This window comes from Camelus dromedarius, chromosome 29, assembly GCF_036321535.1.
Source record: "Camelus dromedarius isolate mCamDro1 chromosome 29, mCamDro1.pat, whole genome shotgun sequence".
NCBI lineage: Eukaryota > Metazoa > Chordata > Mammalia > Artiodactyla > Camelidae > Camelus > Camelus dromedarius.
Genome location: NC_087464.1, coordinates 13,432,876 through 13,449,034, shown reverse-complemented (window position 1 = coordinate 13,449,034; position 16,159 = coordinate 13,432,876).

Below are 16,159 nucleotides of genomic sequence, written 5' to 3'. Positions count from 1 at the left end.
CCTTGGCTGTGCTGGAAGTTAAACGGCCGTAGGAGAAGCTGTTGCATTCTCATCCCAGAGCAGAGAAGGGCAGAAGCCTTCCCCCGACAGCCAAGTGCAAAGCGATCTCCCACTTCCCTAATGAAAATACGTTATCTTTATAAGTTGACGGGTCAACGTGAACATGCAAACTGTCTAGGGATGTGGAAGGAAGAGTCAATGTGTACTTATAAGTCGTTCATTTATTTATTCACTTGGATGCTGAACATCAGCTCCTTCAGGGCCCCATGTCCACTTGCCCATCACAGCTTCCTCCATAGCCGCTATGTCAGGGTTGATGGTGTCTTTCTTAGGTCCTGTACCTGAAGGAAGTGCAAAGTGTAAGTGCAAAAAGAAAAGGCAAAACCTGAGATAGATTCGTGGAATTTGCCAAACAACTCTTCCTGGTTTTGTTTTTCTTAATTTTACAGCATCAGCAATTTTCAGAAACATCATGCCTCCACCTCACCTATTGTTAGCCATGTCATTCCAGAATTTTTCATCAATTGTTGGGAAACTTTCCTATTTCAGCATCTGGTTTCTTGAGACTTGTTTTTACTTTTAATTTTCTCACTCTTTGAAAATAATAAAATCTTAGAATTTCTAATTTTGAAAAGGTTTTCAAGAACTTTTTTCTCAAGTATTGCACAGACACAGAGCTGTCTGACTGACTACTTTCTGGGCTGGAGAAGCTCGTGTGCCCTCATGTGTGGCCAAATGAAGTAAACTCAAGTAAACTAAGCTCTAGAAAGAAAGCTACAGAGAGTGGTGCATCATGCCATGCAGTGCTCCTCAGCGATGAGCAAGGAACAACTACTTCTAGGTGCAACAGGCGTCTCCGGAGAATTGTGCTGAGTGGTCTGCTGTAATCCCAAAAAGGTTATCATGCTGTATGACTCCACTTACATAAGATTTTTGAAATGACATACTATAGAAATGGAGAATAGATTCGTGGTTGACAGGGGTTAAGGAGGGGATGGGAGAGGGAAGGAAGTGGGCGTGGTTCTAAAAAAACGCAACCGGAGGGATCCTCGTAGTGAGGGAAACGTTCTGCATCTCAACTGCATCAGTGTCTGTATCCTGGCTGAGGTATTGTACCAGCGTCTTGTGAGATGTTACCAGCAGGGGAGCATGGTACACAAATTCTCTCTGTATTATGTCTTACAACTGCATGCGAATCTGCAACTATTTCAAAATCAAAACTGTATTTTAAAAAAAGCTATGGTGATCTTTTGGATGTTTTCAACGGTTGTAAAAGTTGAGGAAATGCACAGTGTTTAAAAGTTTACTTAAACTACTTTGTGGTTTAAATCTAAGAAAATGAAAATACATCTTCAAATATTTTGGATATTCTTGAATATTTTTAATATAAAAGAATTCCCTCTGAGAATGCGGGAAATTGCACACACAGCTTGCCCCACCAGGCCCTGTGGTGGGTAAGTCTTTATTGGACGTTATCGATCTCAGTTATCCTCATACTGACTTTCCAAGACTCAGATGAGCATCTACATTTTATAGAGGAAATCATTGCTTAAAGAAGTAAAGCACTGTCCCCCAGGCCACACAGCTAGGAACTGGCAGGTTTGGGATCTGAACCCAGGCTTGTGTAAATGTGTATGTTTTCCATCACCAGACCTGCCAGCCATTTAAGAAACAATCATGATTCCCGGAAGTGGAAAAGCTTTCAGCTGCCAGCTACTGCCTCACAATAGCAAGAAAAGGGGGAAAAGGCAAATCAGACCAAAGGCCACTATCAAGTAAAAGGCGACTTTAAAAAAAGTTTTTTAAATGCATAACAGAGGAGAGGGTATAGGTTAGTGGTAGAGTGTGTGCTTAGCATGCACGGGGTCCTGGGTTCAATCCCTGGGATCTCCATTAAAAATAATAATAATAAATAAATCTAATTATTGCCCCTCAAAAAAATTTTTAATAAAAAAATAAAAATGCATGACAACTAAATGCAATATGTGATCCTAGATTGGCTTCTGAGCTATAAAAAAAAAGTTTCCTTATGACATGAAAGTCACTAATAGAACAACTGATAAAATTTGAACAGAGCCCATTGATTAAATAATAGAATTGTATTGATGTTAATTTCTGGATTTCGATAATTGTCCTGTGGTTATGTGAGAGAATGTCCTTGTTTTTAGGAAATAATGAGGTAAAAAGACATCATATTTGTAACCTACCCTTACAAGTATTAAAAAATGCATTAGATCTCTATTTCATGATGGAAGGTAAAATTGGGGCACTGTCGGGGAAGGATACATGGCAATTCTTTGTACTGTTTTCGTAACTTTTCTCTAACTCTGAAGTTACCTCAAAATATTTACCATTTAAAAAATATTCTAAGACATATCCCGAGCAGCTATCCATGTAGAATCCAGTGATGAGTAAATTCTTGCAAAGCTCTGCAAGAATACTGCTCCGGTCCTATTTTTTCATTTTCTCTTTCCCTTCTGTCTATGAAAACTAGACTTTTAAATAATGATTTAGCTCCACTCAATAGGCCGGTATTGCTGACAGACAAACAACACAAATTTCACACTGAGACAAGCCCTCTGCAGGTACAACCTGTTCTCCTGGAGGGACACCAGTTAGGACCCACACAGGAGGTGTCTCCACAAGGCTCCCTCGCCACCGAGAAACTGGACTTGGGACAGGTGATTTTCCTCCAGGGCGACATTTCCTCACCGTCAGCTTACAAGGCACCTCTTATCCCTGCAGGTGTGAGAGCCGCCCTCCATCTTGGTCCAGAATCCAAGAAGTCAGGACAGCCTGAGTGAATATGGAGCGCCCAGCACCGGGGCCCTGTGATGAGAAAGTTACGAGAGAGAGAAAGTTGTGGGGCTGGGCTTTTGATCAAAGAAGAGGGGCGTCCAGGGCTAGCAGAGCCCCATTCCGGGAACACATTTTATACAGAGAGCGTGGGATACCCACACTGGAAGGAGAGCGACCATCAATGTCTAGACGTAAAATAACAAGCCAAACTGGATGCCTTATGTAATATTTTACGTAATAGAACATCCTAGAACACCCACAATTCAAGCAACCCCAGTGCCCCCCAGGTTGAGCTGCTGCAGTGCTATATTGCACAGAAGCAAATCCAGCCTGCAGCCCACCCCCAGGCTCCCAGCATGCCTCGATCCCTGCTTCCAAGCTGCAGGCATTAAAGAGCATTGGAGTCCGAGCCATCAGGAAAGGTAGTTTGCGACTATTTTGGAAGGAGCAATTTCTCCACTCTCATGTTCCTTCTTGCTTTGCACAGTATGGTAATTTTTCCTTAATTCTCCCTATCTCTTTGACAGCTACATATCAACAGTCCCTACTGCACAGAGCTGACTTTTCTGAACACTCGAAACTGCTTCATACACACAGGCACACACCCAGAGGACAAGGCCAATTCTCTCCGTAATTTTGTAGACTTGTTACCATAGAAACTGGCTCTGGATACTCCAAGTGTGGATCAGCAGTGCCACCTAGTGACATATTAGGTATCCTGCATTCCCCTAGCCACACAATATTGGATGAGAAGGGATTTCCCCCCCCCCCCCCTTTTTTCTTTTTTAGCTATCTGGTGTTCTCCTTGAAAATTTCTAGGGATCTGTCCACCAATATCTACTTAAACCAAAGTTGTTTTTCTTCCACTTTCATTGCAATATAATTAACATATAGGTACAGCACTGCATAATTTCAAGGTGGTAACTCACAAACATCATGAAATGATTACCACAATAAGTTTACTGATCATCCATCATCTCATATAGGTACAAAAGGAAAGAAAAAGAAAAAAATGTTTTCCCTTGTATTGAGAACTCTCAGGACTGACTGACTTAACTTTCATGTATAACATACATCGGTGTTAAGTTATATTTATCATGATGTACCGTACATCCCTAGCACTTACCTTATAACTTTGTACCTGCTGAGCACCTTCATCTAATTCTCCTTCCCTCCACCCCCATCTCTGGTAACCGCAAAGCTGATCTCTTTCTCTAGGAGTTTGTTTGTTTGCTCAACCAAGTTTTTTGAAACTGTTCTCTTCCCACATGCAGAAATAGAGCCCGACGTCAGGTTTGGCCCTAGCGCGTCATCTCATTTTCTGGATGTTCTGCCCAACTATGCCCTACCTAGCTCCAAATAAGTCAGGAGCTGCTGTGGAGGTCCCTTGGATGTCACAGAGAATGACAAAAATAAACCAACAACTGACTTATAGGAGAATAGGACTCTTCAGGGATTTAAAATAAATGATAAAATCCTCCTTTATCACTTTATTCACTTGTTCAGCCAGGGTGGATTCTACTCCGCAAGCAAGGATACTCAAGAAGTAGGTTTTCTTTGTTTTTCTATAAATGAACGTACTCATTCCATCTGGGAGCAGAAACTTGATAGCAGTAAATTTGGGGTCTCCTGCCCTCACTTTATTTTTTTTCTTTTTTTTTAATTGAAATGTAGTCAGTTTACAACGTTGTGTCAATTTCTAGGGTACAGCATGTTTCAGGCATACGTATACATGCATATATTCCTTCTCATATTCTTTTTCACTGTAGGTTACTACAAGATATTGAATATAGTTCCTTATGCTATACAGAAGAAACTTGTATCTATTTTATGTATAGTAGTTAGCATCTGCAAATCTCAAACTCCCAGTTTATCCCTTCCCACCCCCTTCCCCCCCCCCCCGGTAACCATAATTGTTTTCTATGTCTGTGATTCTGTTTCTGTTTTGTAAATAAGTTCATTTCTGTCTTTTTCTTTTTTAGATTCCACATATGAGTGACATCATATGGTATTTTTCTTTCTCTTTCTGGCTGGCTTCACTTAGAATGACGATCTCCAGGTCCATCTATGTTGCTGCGAATCTGACCTCACTTTATTCAAGTTCCTGAGGACTTGTGTGGAGGTGAGTCTGGTGCAGGCTGGGGGTGGGTCCTGCTCATCTCAGGCTGTGACCACCCCACCACCACCAGGGCAGACTGTGCTATGTCCACCTGGTCCAGCCGTACGGCATCTCATGGCAAAAGCCATCCCCTACAGCTCTGCCCTGTCATCCTCCCCAGTGGTCAGGGCTATCTCCAATTAATAATCTGTCCACCAGTATTTATCATGTTTACAGGCATGACCCATTTGAGGGTCCTGGTATATAAAGATGGAACTAGACTCCTCTTAAGCTCATGGGCTCCTGGGGAGACTTTTCAACAAAATACAGGGATGCTCAGGGCAGTTACTACAGGGAAGACTCAGGGCCACGATCCCTTCATCAAAATGCTTGGGCCAGAGGGGTTTGGAATTCTGAATTTGTTGGATTTTAGGAAAGTAACCAGTCTATATATTGTATATTCCCTGCTATCTCCATCAGAGTCTGGGACATCACCTGTGATCAACCTCCTGTAGCAAAACTAAGGAGGAGCAAAGTGAAATAAAGATGATGATCAGAAACCTCCTGGCCCCTCAGGCAGGATGTCCCACCAAATGAGGTTTAGCACCAAAAAGGAAAAAATTTTGTTTCTCATCATTTTTGTTAGAGGTGAGGCCGGGAAGTAAGCTGGCCGGGCAGCCAGGTGGCAGCCTTGCAAATGGAGAGAGGCCAGCCACCAGGACCCAGGTGAGGGCAGCCCCGCGGGTCAGGGAAGCCACAAGGGGTCAGTGTGCTGGGAGTACCAAGCTAGGTCCTTCCTTCTCAGACACCTCAGCTTTGCCTCAGAACTCCCCCTTTGCAGGAAGCCTTCCCTGACCCTCCCCTACGTAAGTCTCACTGACATTCCAAAAAAGTTCCATGTTCCCTCTCAGATCCGTAGATGTGAAATTCCTTAAGTGCAAACAATCTTCTCTCCAATACCACCTGCTGACACCCACTCAAGGTGTTTCAGTCACAGCCACTCACACCCGTACAACTACAACCACATCTGGAACTGCACAAATCATGGCAACACATCCAGGAAGAATCTGGGGGGAGGGCTGAGGGGGTGACATTAATCCTGGGCGTGAAAAGGAAAGCAGAGGGGACGGAATCCCTCTGGGGTGAACTGTGCTTGTGTTTTCTCTTCTTGTCCTCAACTCTTGGGACAAAAAGTTGTCTCCTCCTCTGTCCAGGAGACAGAACCGTTTTCTGTACATTAATTCTTGGTGAATCAGTGAAACTTCCAGAGCATCAGTGTAGATATTCATGCAGTAAACATGGGGAGCCAGATGGAGGGGTCTTCACAGTTATTTTTGCTTCTCTGTCAAAATATTTAGCTGATACGTAAATCTTTTAAAACACATTAATTTGGCATTGCATGCAAACATTTCCATGAACAGTAATCACCCCTCCGTCGCTAAATGTGACTTCCACGTCAGCATTTATTATGCGTTTCCCAGGAAGACTGGATCCAAAACCCAGCGTGTAAGACCCAGAAGGACTTGCCTGGACTAAAGGGCGGGCCCCCCTCGGGCGACCCCAGCTCCTGCCTCCCAGCCTGCTGAGACATTGGCAAGCAGAGCCCCCCGCTGTATTGTAAACAGTTACTGAGGCAGTTCGGAGAGCCAGAGGGAGGGCCAGCAGAATGGGGATATTTCTGGACTGTGTCTATTCTCTGGGGCCGGAGAAATCACCCTGAGTTGCTCAGAACTCTTATTTCCTGCAAACTGTGGGAACGTAAAACCGTATGACTGGTTCAGAGTTGTGCAGCGTGGGATTGTCCTCAGGTTTTGAAGACATGCACAGCACAAAAGCAAATGTATTTTTAACACACTGGAAACATGCAGTGGATTTTAATGAAAGTGATTAGACCTAAGGAAAGAAACTGAGGTGATGTGGAGGAAGTCAGTCAGCCTGCCGTGCTCCCCGCCCCCCATCACCCCAACCGGGAAGGATTCTGTGACAGCATCTATTCAAGTTCAGAGGGACTGGGCTGTGGCCTACAGAGGCTCCCAGGGCTGACCCCTGGCACTAATAGCAAAGGTTTGGGGGTAGGGGCAGGGGTGATTGGGTATAGCTCAGTGGTAGGGTGTCTGCTTACCATGCATGAGGTCCTGGGTTCAATCCCCAGCACCCTCTCCAAAAATAAATAAGTAAACCTAATTACCTCCCCCCACCAAAAAAAAACTTAAGTTTTTGATATTTTGTTCATCAGGACTTTTTTGCATTGATTTTAGTTTTTTTTTTTTAACTGCATTAAAATATTACTTATCCAGATCACTAAGCTTTTTGGTGCCCCCTCAAATTTTACACCCATGCCAGTGCCTCACTCTCCCACCCTAGTCCCAGCCCTGCCCCTACATTCTAGACTACCTGCAGAGTGATTCCACCCTCAATGGCCAATGTGAGACGGGCCAGAGATTCAGTGGGGATTTCCTTACGGTGGGAGAGGATTTTTTAAACGAAACTTGAAGGAGTAGAAGGGAGAGTTTGACATGTGTGCCCCGGTAATTGGGGGTACAGAGACCACAGCCTCCCGCCCACCTGGCTGTCACAGCCCAGCAAGGAAGGGCTGAGAGGGGCCGCAGAGGAGCCCATTCCTCTGCCAACACTCGGAGACAGGACTGCGTGGGTTCCCCCGGGCTAGCTGGAGGCTGGAGGAGCCGGGTCAGAGCAGGGCTGAAGGGACCCTGCTCAGATAAGCTGCCTGCCGCGGGGAGTGGTCCCCAGCGGAGGAGGCAGTGGGAAGTACCACTAGGGGGCAGGATCTGGGGAGAGTCAAGGTGAATCACCTACATCAGGAAATGGTGCGGTCCAGGGCTCCCATGGGGTGCCCCATAGAAGCCGTGTGATCCTCAGAGGGCACTCAACAGCCACGGGAGACGTGGGAACAAAAGCTCAGCTAAGTGAAAAGACCTCTGAGCAGACTCCCACTCATCTTTCTTCCGGGATCCATCCTGGGAAGGCCCACCAGGAGAGGATGTGACACAGAATAGGAGAAAGAACAGTTGTGCACCCACTTCCCCCACGGCTGATGAGGCTGAGTCACGAGGGGAAGGAAGAATATTTGAACAGCCTGAGGGGTTGATGTCTTTGTTTCAGATTAGATTGGACCTTTTAATACCTGGAAATGAGCTAATTGGGCACCAAAGTGGCTAAAGAAAACAGACTCTGCCCAAGATCAGTTGGAGTGTAACTGAAAATAGCGACGAGGGGAAAGCAAACCAGTCTCCTCATTGCTTCCTAGAGAGTTCAGTCCACTTAGTAAAACAGTCGTGCGGGTTGTTCTCCATCCCTTCTCTACTCCGCCCAGGCGCTGTCTTTCCCTGCCCTGCTCAGGGTTCCCGGAGGCTGAACTGGGTGACGGCAGTGTATGAGCTCTAAGAGGCCACTGTGATGATTTAGTTTTATGTGGCCACTTGACTGGGCCAGGGGGTGCCCAGATATCCAGTTAAACATTATTCTGGGTGTGTCTGGGAGGGTGTTTGGGGATGACATTAACATTTGAATTAACAGACTGAGTAAAGCAGCTTGGCCTCCCCAATGTGGTGGGTCTCATCCAATCAGTTGAAAGCCTGAATAGAACCAAAAGGCTGAATAAGAGGGAACTTCTCCAGCCTGACTGCTCGAGCTGGGACAGCAGTCTTCTCCTACATTTAAAACTAAAACTTCCACCATCAGCTTTGCTGGGTCTCCAGTTTGCCAGCTACGAATCTTGGGACTTCTCAGCCTCCGTCATTGTATGAACCAATTCCTTATAAGTAAATAAATATTCTGTTCCTCTGGAGAACCCTGACTAATACAGCTGCCTTCCAGTTGGGTTCTGCCAATGGCAGTCAAGACCTGCCGCTGCCCCACTCTTCTGGTAGCACCTCTGTCCCTCCATGACCATCACCCCTCCCACAACTCCAGATCTCAGAGGCTCTGGTAGCAAGATTTTCTCCCCTGGTGTCCTCAAACCTAGGGTAGTAATGACTTTCATTATTGCTATCTCTGGGTGTCTCCATATCTTTTGTTTGTTCCTTTAAACCCCGTCCACAAACACCCTCTGTAATTAGACCCTCAGTTGAAAGCCGTCTCATTTAAACCATCTGATGAACACCACTTCCTGTCTGACCCTGACTGATACATCCAGGAGGAGGGATCCCCCATCTACTTTGACTGGAGAGAAAGAGGCAAGAATGAGTGGTAAATGCGATATGTCTTAGATGGAGGTGACAGTGACAGGAAGTCAGGGGAGGTCACGCTGTGGCTTGCATTTCCTTTATGAAGAAAGACGGAAGATTCAATGCTAAAATGGAATCAAGGCAGTGAACCTTTGAAGCCAGGGCAGAAGGAGGAGAGGAGCCACTGTTAGTTTTCAGAGGCACAGCTCTGCACCTTTGGATGAATCTCTTTGTCAGCGGGGCAGCTAAGTCAGGTCACGTGCATCTTCATAGCTTTGCACTGTTCCGCTTAAGAAACGGCAACTACAGATAATCAAAATGATGTTCAGGGCAGTGTGAGTTCATAGACTGCATAGGGCTCATTGTATTTGTCACCAAGGGATTAACAGTGCTGGGCACATCAGTGAAGATCAAATGCACACATACTGCAAAGTGAGGGCCCTACATACTCATAATCTTATCTTGAAATATTTCAGGGCTTGAATTGCCAGACAGGAGTGAATTCATCAAAGGCCAGGTCACCTGACTTGTGTAATCGACAGACTTGCAAACTCCCACTTGACCACTTTGAGACAGCCTGGTGTGGTGGAAAGACCAAGGAGTCTGGATAACTCGATGCTTACTGGGTGAGTTTCGGCAAATCACTTAAATTCACTGACTTTCTGTTTTCTCCTCTGTAAAACGAGGATAATGCCATCTTACCAATTTGAGTTGAAGCTGGCCCTGAACTCAACAAAAGGGAGCTATTCTTTTTTTTTAATCATAGTAAGAGTTTTACTGAGTTTAATAATTTAATTTGTACCATTTGCAACATACTTCACTTACATAATGAAAATTTGCCCTGTGTGCATTTGATATATGCCAATAAATAAGAAATTTGCCAAGGTAGACATTAGGTTTGAACGGTCATTGTGACAACAGGCGAGTCTCCAAAAGGGAGCTATTCTTGAAGTCTGCGTTAACATGGCAGTAATGGTAGAGTCTACACAATCCCAAAGGGTCTGGGTGGAAAAGGAATAATCGGGGTAACCCTGATCGTTCTTTGGCCACCATGATATTAATTATGCCCATTTGGAAATAGTCCATAGATCCTATTATAGCTACTGCAAATGACTTTGAATAAGACTCGAAAAGGCCATGGAAGAGACAGGTACCCCTCAGAGAGCAGTGCCGTGGACGATAAAGAATGGAACACAAGACACCTGCAGAGTCACTTTCCAGGGACTGCATGTTTAAGAAAAGACGTCCAAGACGGAACAGCTGAGGGGACATTCTGAGGTTAACGCGCACCCACCACAGGGAAACTCCAAAGCATTTTGCAAAAAAAAAGTGTTGGGCACTCGGACTCTCCTTTTGTTTCCCACCTTTTTAAACTCTCCGGTACCAGGCAGCCGGCTTCTCATGTGGGAGATTCTCTCTGAACTTTTACTTTTCCCTGCTAGCACTTTCCCACATGACCTCGGTAGCTGAGGCGTCTGCGTCTGGTGGGGGTAGGAAGGGCACAGATGGAGAAAGAGAAACACGGAGCAAAAAGAGGGCAGAATAGAGTGCGCAAGTGTTAGAATAAACTTGTTCTTTGCAGTTGCTCTGAGGAGCTGGTCCTCTGAATTTCCAGTAACCTTAGCAATTAGTTTCCATGATCGATCACCCTGAGCAGTTTTATTAAAACAGCCACAATGCTTTCCACAGTCACACTAATGATGATGTGAACGCACAGAAAGATAAGGAGATGGGTAGGGGTTTTGAGGCAGAAAAGTACCTCTCTGGGAGAAATAGAGGCCGTTATCCAGCACAGTAACCTTCATAGATTTCCCACGGCTAGAAGTTACAAGACGTCAGGTCTGCGTATAGAGAGAGATGGAATGTCCCATTTTATAGTCCAATGAGCCTTAGGAAAACATGTCTTATTTAATATGGTGTGTGGACGTGATTGATTCCATTATGAATAATTAGTATTCTTCACCAGTGCTGGGAAAAAAAACAGAAAAGTCTGGGGCTGGAAACTGGAGGATCAGGCCAGTTCAGTCTCCCTTTGTTCCCAAGTCAGTGATAAGTAAATTATCAAGTGTCCTCAGGGACTGAGACAGGCAGACTGGACAACAGGGATTTATTTCAAATCCAGCTTCTACGTCCACTCATCTCTCTGATCAAAAGAACCTATCCCGAGGTGATTTTCTGTGTCTGCCTAGACATTGGAGAGGCTGGCACAGCTTCTACCATCCAGGCTCACTAGTGTCTCAGAACATAAATACCTACTTACCTGTCTTCTCCCTTCCTTGGTGATGAGCACATTGGGACTGAATTGAGGTTTGAATCCCAGTGGCTAGAACAATGCTTGGCACAGAGGAAATGCTGCACAAACGTTTGTAAAAGAATGAATGAATGAATGAATGAATGAACAAACTAACTAACTGCTGGGTTAAACCCAGGCTGGGCTGACAACAGAGAGAAATAGCCTGTAGGGAGCAGAGAAAACACCTGCATGCCTCTTGCTTCCCTGCGTGCCCCTCACTAAGGGGTAATCTTACTGAGTCTGATTCCAGGGCACTGACCGAGTCATGTGCACTCGTGCACCGGGTAACATGTGTTCTCACGCTGTGCACATCCACGTGATCTCCTCTTCTGCCCCTTCCTTCCAAGACGCTAGACGAGGAAGGGGCCAGCATCTCCCCAGGGTCGCCGTCATCCCATGCAGGCTGTCCCTCGTGGAAAGACAAGACCGGTACCAGAAGCTCTGCCTCCCAGGTCTCCTCTCCCAGAAGGTGGGAGACATCCTAACGGTCCCAATGCCTCTTCATGGACAATTCAGAGCGGGATGTATCGTTTTCTCTTCCGTCTATCAGGAGTTGAAGTTATTTTGGTTAATCTGATGAAGCACGTGTGACTTTCCTTCAAGTGATCTGAGCCTTTGAGCCCTGAGAACCGCAGTTGAGCTTTGAGAAGGAGAAGACAGGAAATGGCATTCAGCAGTCCTGGTGCAGCGCGGGCTACAGCGCCTGCCACAGGGCGAGCGCTGAGTGAGTGAGAGCTGCTGCTTCCAGAAAGATTGAGAAGGAGAGTATCTGTCTATAAAATGGACTGAATACTGAGGATCAGAAGAGTTAAGTAACTCACCCAAGATCACACAGCCAGAAAGCGTTCTTCCATGGGGTAACAAAGGCTTGGCAAATCCTACTCCAGTTTCATTTATTTGCACTGTGATCTGCTTGAGATTGCACATGAAAAATCTGGTTTTCTAAGACAGTCCTCTCTGATCCACCTACTGCCAGATGGTTCAGACAGTGAGCTAATTCAGCCAGCCCTTTGCTAAAACCCACACTAAAACAACTCAACAATAAAATGATGAATAGCCCAATTAAAAACTGGGCAAAGCATCTGAACAGGCCTTTCTCCAAGGAAGATATGCAAACAGCCATTATGCTCATTAAAAGATGCTCAGCGCCACTGGCCATTAGGGAAATCCTGTATGGTCGGGCCGCTTGAGGTGGCTGTTCTCTTGCTCGACCAGTGCCTGCTTCACCTACGACCCACTCCCCTGACCTTCCTACATACCTGCCCCAGGCCCCAGCTAGGGATTGTTCTAAACAAAGGGGCGGTGGGGAGTGCCCCTCTGCTGGTTTCCCTGGTAACAAATGAGCCAACCTGACAGCAATTTCCCCTATAACTGCTAACCTCCCCCTGCCCCCAGGAGCAAAGATGCTGCCTTGTCCTGCCCACCGTTCTGCGCACACGGTGGGCTGTCATTCCAGGACCTTGCTTCAGGCATGTAACCTCCCCCATCCACTAAACCACGGATGTGTTTCTTTCTCTGGCCTTGAAGGTGGGCGAGTACAGGCCTTGTGGGCCTATGAGGCGGAGCCCAGCAAATGCAAATCAGACTGAGGGCTGAGATGTTTAGAGGGTGGTGTCTGCAGCCTACTTTGAAATGCATCAGAAGAATAAGATGTTTTCATGTGTGGAGAGAGAGGGTGGGTAGGCGGATAGGTATACAATGAAACAGGTAGAGTGAAAGGTTAATGGATGAATCTAGGTGATAGATAGATGTTTGTTCACTGTGAAATTCTTTGAACTTTTAGGTATCTTTGAAACTTTTCATAATAAAATGTTGAGGAACTGGGGGAGAGATGCCACTTGTATCTTAAATTTGAAAATGCGTTGGCCCTCTCCAGCTCCCACGCCCTTCTTTCTTGTCTGATGGAATTAGCAAGGCAGCTTGCAGTCCTGCGGAGTGATTCGGTCCAAAGCGCGACAGCCGCCTAGGCTGACTTGGGTCCGCTGTGTGGTGACAGTGACAAGGCGCCTGGCACTGAGCTTTGCAGTTAAGCCTCCGGCGATGGCCGAGTCTTGGCCACTTGAGAACGTGCGGGGCTGTTGCCACCAGAGGGCGCGCTTGTGGCGTCCTGAGCTGGAAGGGCCACTTGGACCGTGCAGTTGGAAGCCAGGTTTCTTCCCAGGAGTAGATCCAGCCTGGGATCCACTGCTTCTGCACTTACATGCAGAAAGCAGCTCTGCAAATGTTACGGAAATGACAGGCCAGCAAGAAATAAGCACCACTCGGAGGGTTGGAGTACTCAGATTTATTACGCCAGCGGGCTCAGAGGGGCTTCTGCTCTGAAGCTCTGAGCACCTCCAAGACATGCGCATGAGGTTTTATAGGGTTAATTACAAGCTTGGGGTGTTCGGCAAAAGGCATGGAACAGCTTTAGCAGCATCATTATCACAAAAGTAGAGGCAGGGAGGCAGCAAACCAACACTTCAAGGCCAGATATGTCTCTTTGAAAATCCAGCTGGCTAGCAAAAACATGAACGGGGAATCAGCAAACCAACACTAATTAACTTAGATTGACGAGTTAGCCCAGCAGAACTCAGATCAGTGATCCGACACGTGTTACACTTAGATTTGTGAGTTAGCTTGTTAGCCCAGCCCAGCTTTTCCTTCACACAAGCACGACAGTCTGAGAGTCAGCGCCTACATGTCTGGCCTCGCAGATTCTGAGGAAGAAGAGGAGGGAGGAAGGAAAGCAGCGAGTGGTGAGCAGGTGTCAGTGCTAAATGCCTTCCCGTCACTTATTTCGTGTTTTAGTTATGAATCAGTCTGAAAATAGAACAGAAGTTGAAGTGCAAAGGATATACATTTCATTCCTGGCAGAGACTGCCCAATTAGAGGCTCCCTGGTCCTCCCAGGGCAGAGCAGCTGTTCAGGGTATTAATGTTCCTCCTCACCCCCACCCTCCAGCAAAGGGACAGAGTACCTTTGTCCCCCCCCCCCAGGCTGAGACAGCACCTCGTGGTGGCTTCCCATGACCTCACTCAGCATCTTCAAGGAGCCTGCCCACCCCGCCCAGGTCTGCCCACCAGCTTCTACCTGTGGGGACAGGGAGGATGTTAACCAGGAACCTTCCTTTAACTGAAACCATCCACAGCTCCCTCTGCTCCTAGCGTTCTCTGAGACTGTCTGGTATCCCCACTACTAGAGATTTAAGTATAAATTATCAATAACTCAGTATTTTTAAATCATAATTATTCAAAGCCTCTCTATGAACCAGTGGTTTCCTCACATTTGTGTGTGTGTGTGTGTGTGTGTGTGTGTGTAGCCACATCTTAAGAGTCTCAGATATTATCCTTAGAAGCCTCTACTCCATGTCCCCATCCTTACACCCAGCAGACCAGCCCAGAGCTTCTGGGCCTGCAGCCCAGCGGGGAGCCGCAGCCCTAAAGCCCCCTTGGGGCTTTGTAAATGTCAGCCACCTTATCCTCCCCCAGGAGGGAAGCAGGGTTATGCCAGAAAAGCCACCTCCTGACTTTAGACCTGCAAGTCTGCGAGAAGGGGGATCTGAATCCCATGGGGATTTGATCAAAAAGGCTGATGTGTTCTAGGTTTTGTTTAATGCTTCTTTAGTGTTAAAAAAAAAAAACAAACACCTGGGGCGGGGGAGATTACCTTTATTTATTTATTTTAATGGAGGTACTAGGCATTAAACCCAGGACTTCGTGCATGCTAAGCACGCATTCTACCACTGAGCTATACCCTACCCCAGTGTAAGTTTTTTTTATTCACAAGTAATACATGTTAGGCCTAAGAAATAAGATAAACATGAAGACAGATAAATTCATCCATGAACCCATGCTGAGATAAACACTCCTACATTTTGGCATATACTGCACTGAACTTTTTATTTCTGTGCGTCTATTAACATACATGCCATTTTTCTTTGAACAATATAAGATACACTATTTGTAACTTGTTTTTATTATTTAATAGTGATCATGAGTACCTCTCAATGGTTAAAGCACCATTCTTTTAAGATGAAATCATGACTCTCCTACACATATAAAATCAACACGTTAAAGATTTTATTTAACTTGTTATTAGTGAGGGAACCATTATGAGGTTACAGGGGAGGAGTCAAGAAAGCAGAGACATTGATCAATGAGGAATGCTGAAAGACGTTTGCAAATGGAGACAAAAGTGGTTTCTCCCACTGGGGAGGGCCCAGTCAAATGACAGAATGACTGGACAGCATGTATTTGCATGTCTAGAAAGAATTATTTGCATTGCTATCAGCTGTCCACAACTTAAGGAGATGCAAAATAGCTCAAAGGTCATGAAAGGTGGAGAACCCCGTAGACTCAGTCAGCTCACCTGGGGGGGGGGGCTGTACCCCACACAATGCCTAGTTTTCAACGGAGGCAGGAATTTCCCCCAACACTGCATAAACAAGTATATCTCCATGCTGTCTTTTCAGTGGTCACGTATTTTTATTATGTTGATGTTTCTATAATTTATTTAGCAAACTATTATTGGACTTGTAGTTGTTTCTAGTTTTTCATTAGTATAAACAATGCAGGGGTAGCTCCTTTACTGCGAACATCTTTGAACATTATCTAATTCCGTCAGCTGAATTCCTAGAAATGAAAGCCCCGAGTGGAAGGATGCGCACATTTCCAAGGTGTCTGTGACATGTAGACATGTGGCCTTTACAGTTCTTTCTAACCCACTGTGAATCCTCCTTCAAATCCAGACTCTCTCAAGTCTGATTTGAGACTCAGAGATTTTACGCTCTGTTGATCTAAA